Raw genomic sequence first — 8,930 nt, 5'->3', positions numbered from 1 at the left:
AGTCAGTCTAAATGCAGTCTAATGGAAGCTCTTTGATCTAAATCAGACGGGCGAAAAATATGGTTAGGGGAGTCCAAACAAAGATACGAAGATATGGGGGATGTTTGGGGATGATCCGGACCCATCGGTCACGACTGCTCGGGTCGGGTTCGAAGAAGTTTCGGACGTGCACGCGAGGGGTCTATGCACTGTGCAAAGAGGTTAGGTGGTTTGACAAGAGGGAATCGAAAACCCGGTTGGTCTAAGAAAAGTCAACGGAGACCACGAGGAGAAACGTCGACTAAGAACAGATGCAAGTTTTTATGAAAACATGCAGATGCAATGCGCATGATGCTATGATGAAATGCAATAATAACAAAATAAAACACATGACGGCAACGAAGAACATGGAAGGCTTCTGGAGCGTCGATTTCGGGTCATCATAGTTTGGTTGTGCCATCATTGCTGACGAGACGGAAGGGACATACATGTGGCTGCTGTAGACATTTATGAAGGCAAAGTTTCAGGTGAAGCCAAAGTCAATAATCACAGACGGTGACACTGAAATGATCTGGGATATTCAGACTGTCCTTTCAAATGTGTTCCATCGTCTTTTCTCCTGGCATACCGAGAAAAATATGCAGAGGCACCTGCATTAAAAGTTACTGGATGAGTTCAGATCGCTCCTGTACTATGCCACCTCTTAATCGAACTTTGAGCAGAGATGGACCGCTTTCTATGATAAGTGGAAGACAGATAGAACTGAAGAGTGGCTTGACATGATGTACAGGAAGAGGAGACTTTGGGCAACCTCATATCTTTCCGATGGTTTTTTCTTGGTATGAGAAGTAACCAGAGGAGCGGAAGCCTCAACTCCTGCCTTCACCTTCACCTGGACTACGGTATGACAATAGTTGATTTGGTAGTGCATTATGAGAACTGTATAGTTTTCCTGCGTGAGAACGAGGCGTACGATGACTACAAGGCACACCGAAAAGAACCACCGTTGGTTACTGAATATAAGGCCCTTGAGGAGCATGCCGCCAAAGTATTCACACCTGCTAATTTCTACATCCTGCAAGATGATTTGCATAAGATGGGTCAGCTAGATATATTTGAGACGCTCGTGGGAATTAAGCGTCAGAGATTCATGATGACATGGAAGGATAACCACAAGTTCAGGTACAATGTTGTTTATGAACCAGGTAACTCAGAAGAAACTATTATATGACTAATGTTGCTAGCTTCTCTTGTGCCGCGCAACTTTCGCCGGTACCATAAACCCATCATTTAGCTTCCTCAAAACAGCCACTATACCTACCTATTATGGCATTTCCATATCCATTCCGAGATATATTGCCATGCAACTTTCCACTGTTCCATTTATTATGACATGCTTCATCATAGTCATATTGCTTTGCATGATCATGTAGTTGACATCGTATTTGTGGCATGGCCACCATTCATAATTTTTCATACATGTTACTCTTGATTTATTGCACATCCCGATACACCGTCGAAGGCATTTACATAGAGTCATATTTTTTTCTAAGCATCGAGTTGTAATTCTTGAGTTGTATGTAAATAAAAGTGTAATGATCTTCATTATTAGAGCATTGTCCCATGTGAGGAAAGGATGATGGAGACTATGATTCCCCCACAAGTCGGGATGAGACTCCGGACGAAAAAAGAGGCATAAAAAAAGAAATGAGAAGGCCCAAAAAAAGAGAAAACGAGAGAAGGGGCAATGTTACTATCCTTTTTCCACACTTGTGCTTCAAAGTAGCACCATGATCTTCATGATAGAGAGTCTCTTATGTTGTCACTTTCATATACTAGTGGGAATTTTTCTTTATATAACTTGGCTTGTATATTCCAATGATGGGCTTCCTCAAATTGCCCTAGGTCTTCGTGAGCAAGCAAGTTGGATGCACAACCACTTAGTTTCTTTTGTTGAGCTTTCATACACTTATAGCTCTAGTGCATCCGTTGCATGGGAATCCCTACTCACTCACATTGATATCTATTGATGGGCATCTCCATAGCCCATTGATACGCCTAGTTGATGGGAGACTATCTTCCTCTTTTTTGTCTTCTCCACAACCACCATTCTATTCCACCTATAATGCTATGTCCATGGCTCGCGCTCATATATTGAGTGAAAGTTGAAAAAGTTTGAGAATACTAAAGTATGAAAAAATTGTTTGGCTTGTCATTGGGGTTGTGTATGATTGGAGCATTTTGTGTGATGAAAATAAAGCATAGCCAAACTATATGATTTTGTAGGGATGAGCTTTCTTTGGCAATGTTATTTTGAGAAGACATAATTGCTTGGTTAGTATGCTTGAAGTATCATTATTTTTATGTCAATATTAAACTTTTGTCTTGCATCTTTCGGATCCGAACATTCATGCCATAATAAAGAAAATTACATTGATAAATATGTTAGGTAGCATTCCACATAAAAAATTCCGTTTTTATCATTTACCTACTCGAGGACGAGCAGGAATTAAGCTTGGGGATGCTTGATACGTCTCCAACGTATCTATAATTTTTGATTGTTCCATGCTATTATATTATCTATCTTGGATGTTTTATATGCACTTATATGCTATTTTATATGATTTTTGGGACTAACCTATTAACCTAGAGCCCAGTGCCAATTTCTGCTTTTTCCTTGTTTGTGAGTTTTACAGAAAAGGAATACCAAACGGAGTCCAATTGACGTGCTAATTTTTGATGATTTTTTATGGACCAAAAGAAGCCCCCAAAGTAAAATAGTTGAGCCAAAAGAGTCCCAAGCCGTCCACGAGGGTGGAGGGCGCGCCCAACCCCCCTAGGCGCGTTCCCCTATCTCGTGGACGATTTAGAGATCCCCCTGACGTGAGACCTACGCCAAAAATTCCTATAAATACAGAAACCTCCAGAAAAAAACCTAGATCGGGAGTTCCGCCGCTGCAAGCCTCCGTAGCCACTGAAAACCAATCTAAACCCATTCCGGCACCCTGCCAGAGGGGGATCCATCACCAGTGTCCATCTTCATCATCCTGGCACTCTCCATGATGAGGAGGGAGTAGTTCACCCTTGGGGCTGAGGGTATGTACCAGTAGCTATGTGTTTGATCTCTCTCTCTCTCTCTCGTGTTCTTGACATGGCACAGTCTTGATGTACCACAAGCTTTGCTATTATAGTTGGATCTTATGATGTTTCTCCCCCTCTATCTCCTTGTGATGAATTGAGTTTTCCATTTGAGAACACTTGATGTATGTCTTGCATGTGCTCATTTGTGGTGACAATGGGATATTCACGTGATCCACTTGATGTATGTTTTGGTGATCAACTTGCGAGTTCCGTGACCTTGTGAACTTATGCATAGGGGTTGGCACACATTTTTGTCTTGACTCTCCGGTAGAAACTTTGGGGCACTCTTTGAAGTCCTTTGTGTTGGTTGAATAGATGAATATGAGATTGTGTGATGCATATCGTATAATCATACCCACAGATACTTGAGGTGACATTAGGGTATATAGGTGACATTAGGGTTTTGGTTGATTTGTGCCTTAAGGTGTTATTCTAGTACGAACTCTAGGATAGATCGAACGGAAAGAATAGCTTCGTGTTATTTTAGTACGGACTCTTGAATAGATCGATCAGAAAGGATAACTTTGAGGTGGTTTCATACCCTACAATAATCTCTTCATTTGTTCTCCGCTATTAGTGACTTTGGAATGACTCTTTGTTGCATGTTGAGGGATAGTTATACGATCCAATTATGTTATTATTGTTGAGAGAACTTGCACTAGTGAAAGTATGAACCCCAGGCCTTGTTTCAATGCATTGCAATACCGTTTGTGCTCACTTTTATCATTAGTTACCTTGCTGTTTTTATATTTTCATATTACGAAAACCTATATCTACCATCCATAATGCACTTGTATCACCATCTCTTCGCTGAACTAGTGCACCTATACAATTTACCATTGTATTGGGTGTGTTGGGGACACAAGAGACTCTTTGCTATTTGGTTGCAGGGTTGTTTGAGAGAGACCATCTTCATCCTACGCCTCCCGCAGATTGATAAACCTTAGGTCATCCACTTGAGGGAAATTTGCTACTGTCCTACAAACCTCTGCACTTGGAGGCCCAACAACATCTACAAGAAGAATGTTGTGTAGTAGACATCACTACCCAATCCTTTCGAGTGAAGCCATTGGAAAGCTCATATAGTTCAGTCAATTTCTTCAATGACAGAGACAAAGATCTTTTGTTCTCTAAAGAATTTGTTCTCACTAAGGAGTTAGGAATTCGTCAGTGCGGATTGCCTACAAGTGAGGAACATGATAGCCCTAAGGATTTTGAGAGCTCAAATTTCTGACCGTTGTTGTGCTACCCGCCAGCTGTCCCAAAGTATCTTATCCACCTAATGGGCATATCATTGAAGGGCATTTATGTCTTATCATGTTGGACTACTCCCCGGCTATAAATATCTGCCCCCTACAACCACTAGCTAGGTGGCTGCTCAGAGAGAAACTAACACTTGTCATCGAGAGCATCCCATCCTCCGAGGACTTTGAGCGAAAATCATCAGTGATGAAAACCCAAACCGAAACACCTACAACCCAAAGTGATTGAGCATCACTGAAGAGATTGTTCCTGTGTGGAACCGATGCTTGTTACCTTTGAAGACTGTGCATCTTCTAGACGGTTAGGCGTCATGGTCTAGAGCGTCCAACAGGAATTATGGATTGCCGAGTGACCAAGTCTGTGAAGGTTTGGAAATCACCTGAAGACTTACCACGAGTGATTGGGCGAGGTCTGTGTGACCTTAGCTCAAGGATAATACAATGAGGAATGTGTGTCTGGGACAATATGTCCTCAGGTTTAAATACCTTGCCGCTCCAACCAGACGTACAACTGGCACAATAGTTCGAACTAGTCTACCAAATCACTATCTTCACCAAGCTACTAGTTCTATTTCCTCAACCCTTTCATTTCCTCATACATGTCTTGACGAACTTGATCGTTACTGTTTGAAGACTTTGACTAAAGACTTTATCAATTTCCTCAATACTATTTCTTCAACCTGCTTATCCTGTTTACATGCTACCTGTACTTTGTGCTTGTTCCATATCATCATGATGACTGTGTTACTTCCCTGTTATGCATGCACCTGAGTACTTATTCCGCTTCTTGTAGTTCGCCGCCTAGCAAATTCCTCAAGTTGAATTTCATTAGTGAAGAATTCATAAAAATCGCCTATTCACCACCCCTCTAGTCGATATAATGCACTTTCAAAATGTACCCACACAGTGCGAGGATATTGATGGGGTTCCCAGTAAGAACCATTTTCATTCAGTTTCCTTTCGAAGCCGATGCCTTCCTTTCTATGATTTTTTGTGAAGAATGGATTTCTTGAGAACATCGCAAAGGGTTATATGTCCTTTGAGAGATTTGAACATTCCTATCTGAAGAAGATCCTTCAACCTAGCATTTTCATCCTAAACAAAACTATTTTACTCGACCGAGGGGTTAGCATTCATACATGATTCAACATTTGATTCTGCATTGGTTCGTTCAAGGCATTTTAAACATGGTGGATCAAACACCTCAGTTTTATCCTTGAGTTTTTGGGTGAGAATAGAATTTTCTCTAATCAAATCTTCATGAGCCTCTCTCAGCGCCTCAAGTTCCTGTTTCCTTTCAAGTAATAATAGGTCAATCTTTTGTGGTCTGCTTAGAGAAAATCACGACGAGTTGAGAGTTCATTGATTCGTAACTTGAGAGTGGAATACTCATCGATCAATGACTGATTTTTCTCCATCTCCTCAACCAACAACCCTTCACATTTCCTGAGGTTTTTCTCAATTTTCTCAAGAGAGTTTTGTTGAATATTTGCAATTTTGATCAACTTAGCATGGTCATCCTCATTAGAAGAATATAGATCACTGGAGTGAACCTTGTGACGTTTGGAGGATACCTTTTCTTTTGAAGCCTTGGCCATGAAGCAGTAGGCAAGAGTTTCATCGTCACTTGACGGGTTCCTAAAGAAATTCATCGCAGGAGAGGAGGCACATGCTATGCCAGCCATGCCTGAGTCGGAATTCTCATCAGACTCATTTTCTTCTTTGGAGGCACGTGATTCCTCTTCTTCATAATCCATCTCGTTGCCGATGTACACCTTGGCCTTGCGGGAAGTATTCCTGCGGTTGGAGGAGGACTTGGACAGGTTCCTTGATGAAGATCTTGACGAAAATTTTGAAGCGGAGTTGTCCTTCTTCTTGAAGAATTTCTTCGCTTTCTTTCTTCATCGGAGTCATAGCTCTTTCTCTTGATTTTGCCTTGATAGTTGCGTGATCATATCTCCCACTAGCACAAATTTTAGCTTCCCGGAGAGGGCAGTCCGAAATGAAGTGTCCAGACTTTTTGCACTTGAAACAGGTGTATTTTTCGACAGGTTTTAATGAAGATTTTGAATCCCAAGAGTTGCTTGAACTTCTATTTTGGAACTGGCTCTTCTTGTGGAAATGTTGGAATCTTTTTGTGACTAGTGCCAGATCTTTGCCGAGCCTTTCTGGATCATCTGAATCTTCTTCAGCATTTCCATTGGAGGAGGAATCAGCCTTAGCCCTGAGAGCTAGATTTCTGTTGAGTTGAGCCATATAGATCTCTTTTCTCTTCTTCTTGTTCCTCGTTTCAATCTCTCCATGACATCAACAGAGTTGAGGGACTTGAAATCAGGACGTTCGCAAATCATTAAGACAAGAGTGTCGAATGAATTGTCAAGCGGTCGGAGCAGTTTCTTCACAACTTCATGGTCGGTGATATTTTGGTGTCGAGACCTTGAATTTCACTTGGTATGTCACTGAGATGATCAAAGGTTTGCTGAAAACTTTCATTTTGAATGCGCTTCAAGTGATTGAATTTCACACGTAGAGTATCAATTCAAGCTTCCTTCTGAGTTGAAGCTCCTTCATTGATCTTTTCGAGGACACCCCACAGCTGCTTTGCAGTTTCACACTAGCGATACCGAAGGAATTGTGCTCAACAGAGACGGCCACCAATCTCATCTTTGGCTTGAGCATCTAGCTAAATGAGCTTCTTTTCTTCATAGGTAGGAGCTTGAGGAATTATGACTGTGAGCCCGAGCTGCACCATGTTCCACATATAATCATCTATTGCTTGGAGACGGATCTTCATCTTCTCCTTCTAGAAGGGATAATCCGTCGCATCGAATATGGGAATCTTGAGATGTGATTTTTAGTTCACTGAGGACATACTTAAACTCCAAAGTCGTTAGACTAAAATGAGCAGAGTCAAGGAGTAGCTTGCTCTGATATCAATTGTAGGAACAAAGTATGTCTACCAGAGGGGGTGGGTTGAATCGGAGTTTTGTATTTTCTTTGGAAAAGTTAAATTTCTCAGAACCCAGCAGCGGAATGAATGAAAAACAAACTACAGTGAACCAAAACGGAGTACCGAAAAGAAAATAATACATGCATCAAGGTTAATTATATGAATGAAAATGCATTGAAGGTAAACATGAGTGATAGAGATAACCGAAAATGCTCGAAGGCGACAAGGTATTTGTTCAACTAGTTCATCCTTCTACGCAAGGACTACGCCTGGTTGGAGGGGCTGTGATTTAACACGAAAGATAAACTCTCTTCACCTTATTCTCCTCGACAATCGATTTGTCAACCGATGCCGATTAACCGTGGTAGATACTTGAAGGCGATATCCGAACCTTTATAGACTATTATTCGAGAACCACAATCACTCTTGGTCTCTGAACAAATTGACACCTAACCGTCTAGAGAGTTTGCAGCTCTCAAGAGTAATAGGCAGAGCGTACTAAACAAGATTTCAGTGATGCTGAACCACTATCTAATTCTTTAGCTCTAGGGTTTTTCCCTCGGTGGATTTTAAACTCAAATCGCTCAGAGAGTGGGTTTCTCAACAACCTTCTCAGAATAAAATGGAGCAGCCACCGGACAAAGCCGATGCGGTGTGGCTATTTATAGCCGCAACCTTCCCAGATGGGAAATGACCATTTTGGACACAAGGTGTTGTGGGAGATCCGCGGCCACCTATGGGACCGGGCGTCCCCTTGCTGGTTCGGTGGGGGACATCGCATTGCACAAAGAGCAGACCAACGCGCGACAACACGATAGAGAGCACACAAGCAATTTAACCAGGCTCGAGCCACCACGAGGCGTAAGACCCTACTCCTGCTTTGGTGGATTGATGGTGGAAACGAACATGGTGGTGTATGGTACACATGCCCGACAAGGCCTGCGTCAGGGCTACCGTCACCACAAGCGTATGGCGGGTTGGGTTTGTCAAGTTTCCAACCCTCCAACCCCCTCCTACAATTGCCATGGGCCTCCTTTTATATATTAAGGGGTCACCACATTGGCAAAACAGTCATTACCCATTGATATGATAGCAAACAGTGCTATCATACCTAACTCCGTGGGCTGGCAAGATGCATTAAATGCACCGCTCAGTGGCACATCACTAGCTCCCCGGCAAGGTCTGCCAGGCTTATCTCGCCAGCTCCGCATCTATTCTCTTGACACATTGCTGGACGAGTGTCACCTGTTGGTTTCTTCTGTAGGAGATGGCTGCCATGTGGCGAATGCTGCCACTTAATCACCTTGCGGCTTGACACCACACTGATTGACGACGTGGGTCCTGCTTGTGTGCTTGGCGGGATGGTTCAGACCCCGCAAGCCCTGGCAGGCGCTGCCGGGGAGTCTTGGTTGCTTGTTTTAGGTGGTGGCCTGGCCCCTTGCCGGGCTCGCCTGCCCGGTGAGGGAGGCCCTTCTCTTGTCGACATCCTGTTCCTTTGGCTCGATCTCGATCTCTCTAAGCTGCATGTTGGTTCTTCAAATCTTTTGGTTCTTCATCCTCTGACTTAAGCTGGTGCTCCAATCTTGATCTTGTGCCTA

The sequence above is a fragment of the Triticum urartu genome, chromosome 4A, assembly GCF_056163025.1.
Source record: "Triticum urartu cultivar PI428250 chromosome 4A, HENAU_Tu73, whole genome shotgun sequence".
Lineage (NCBI taxonomy): Eukaryota > Viridiplantae > Streptophyta > Magnoliopsida > Poales > Poaceae > Triticum > Triticum urartu.
This window is presented reverse-complemented; position numbering follows the sequence as displayed.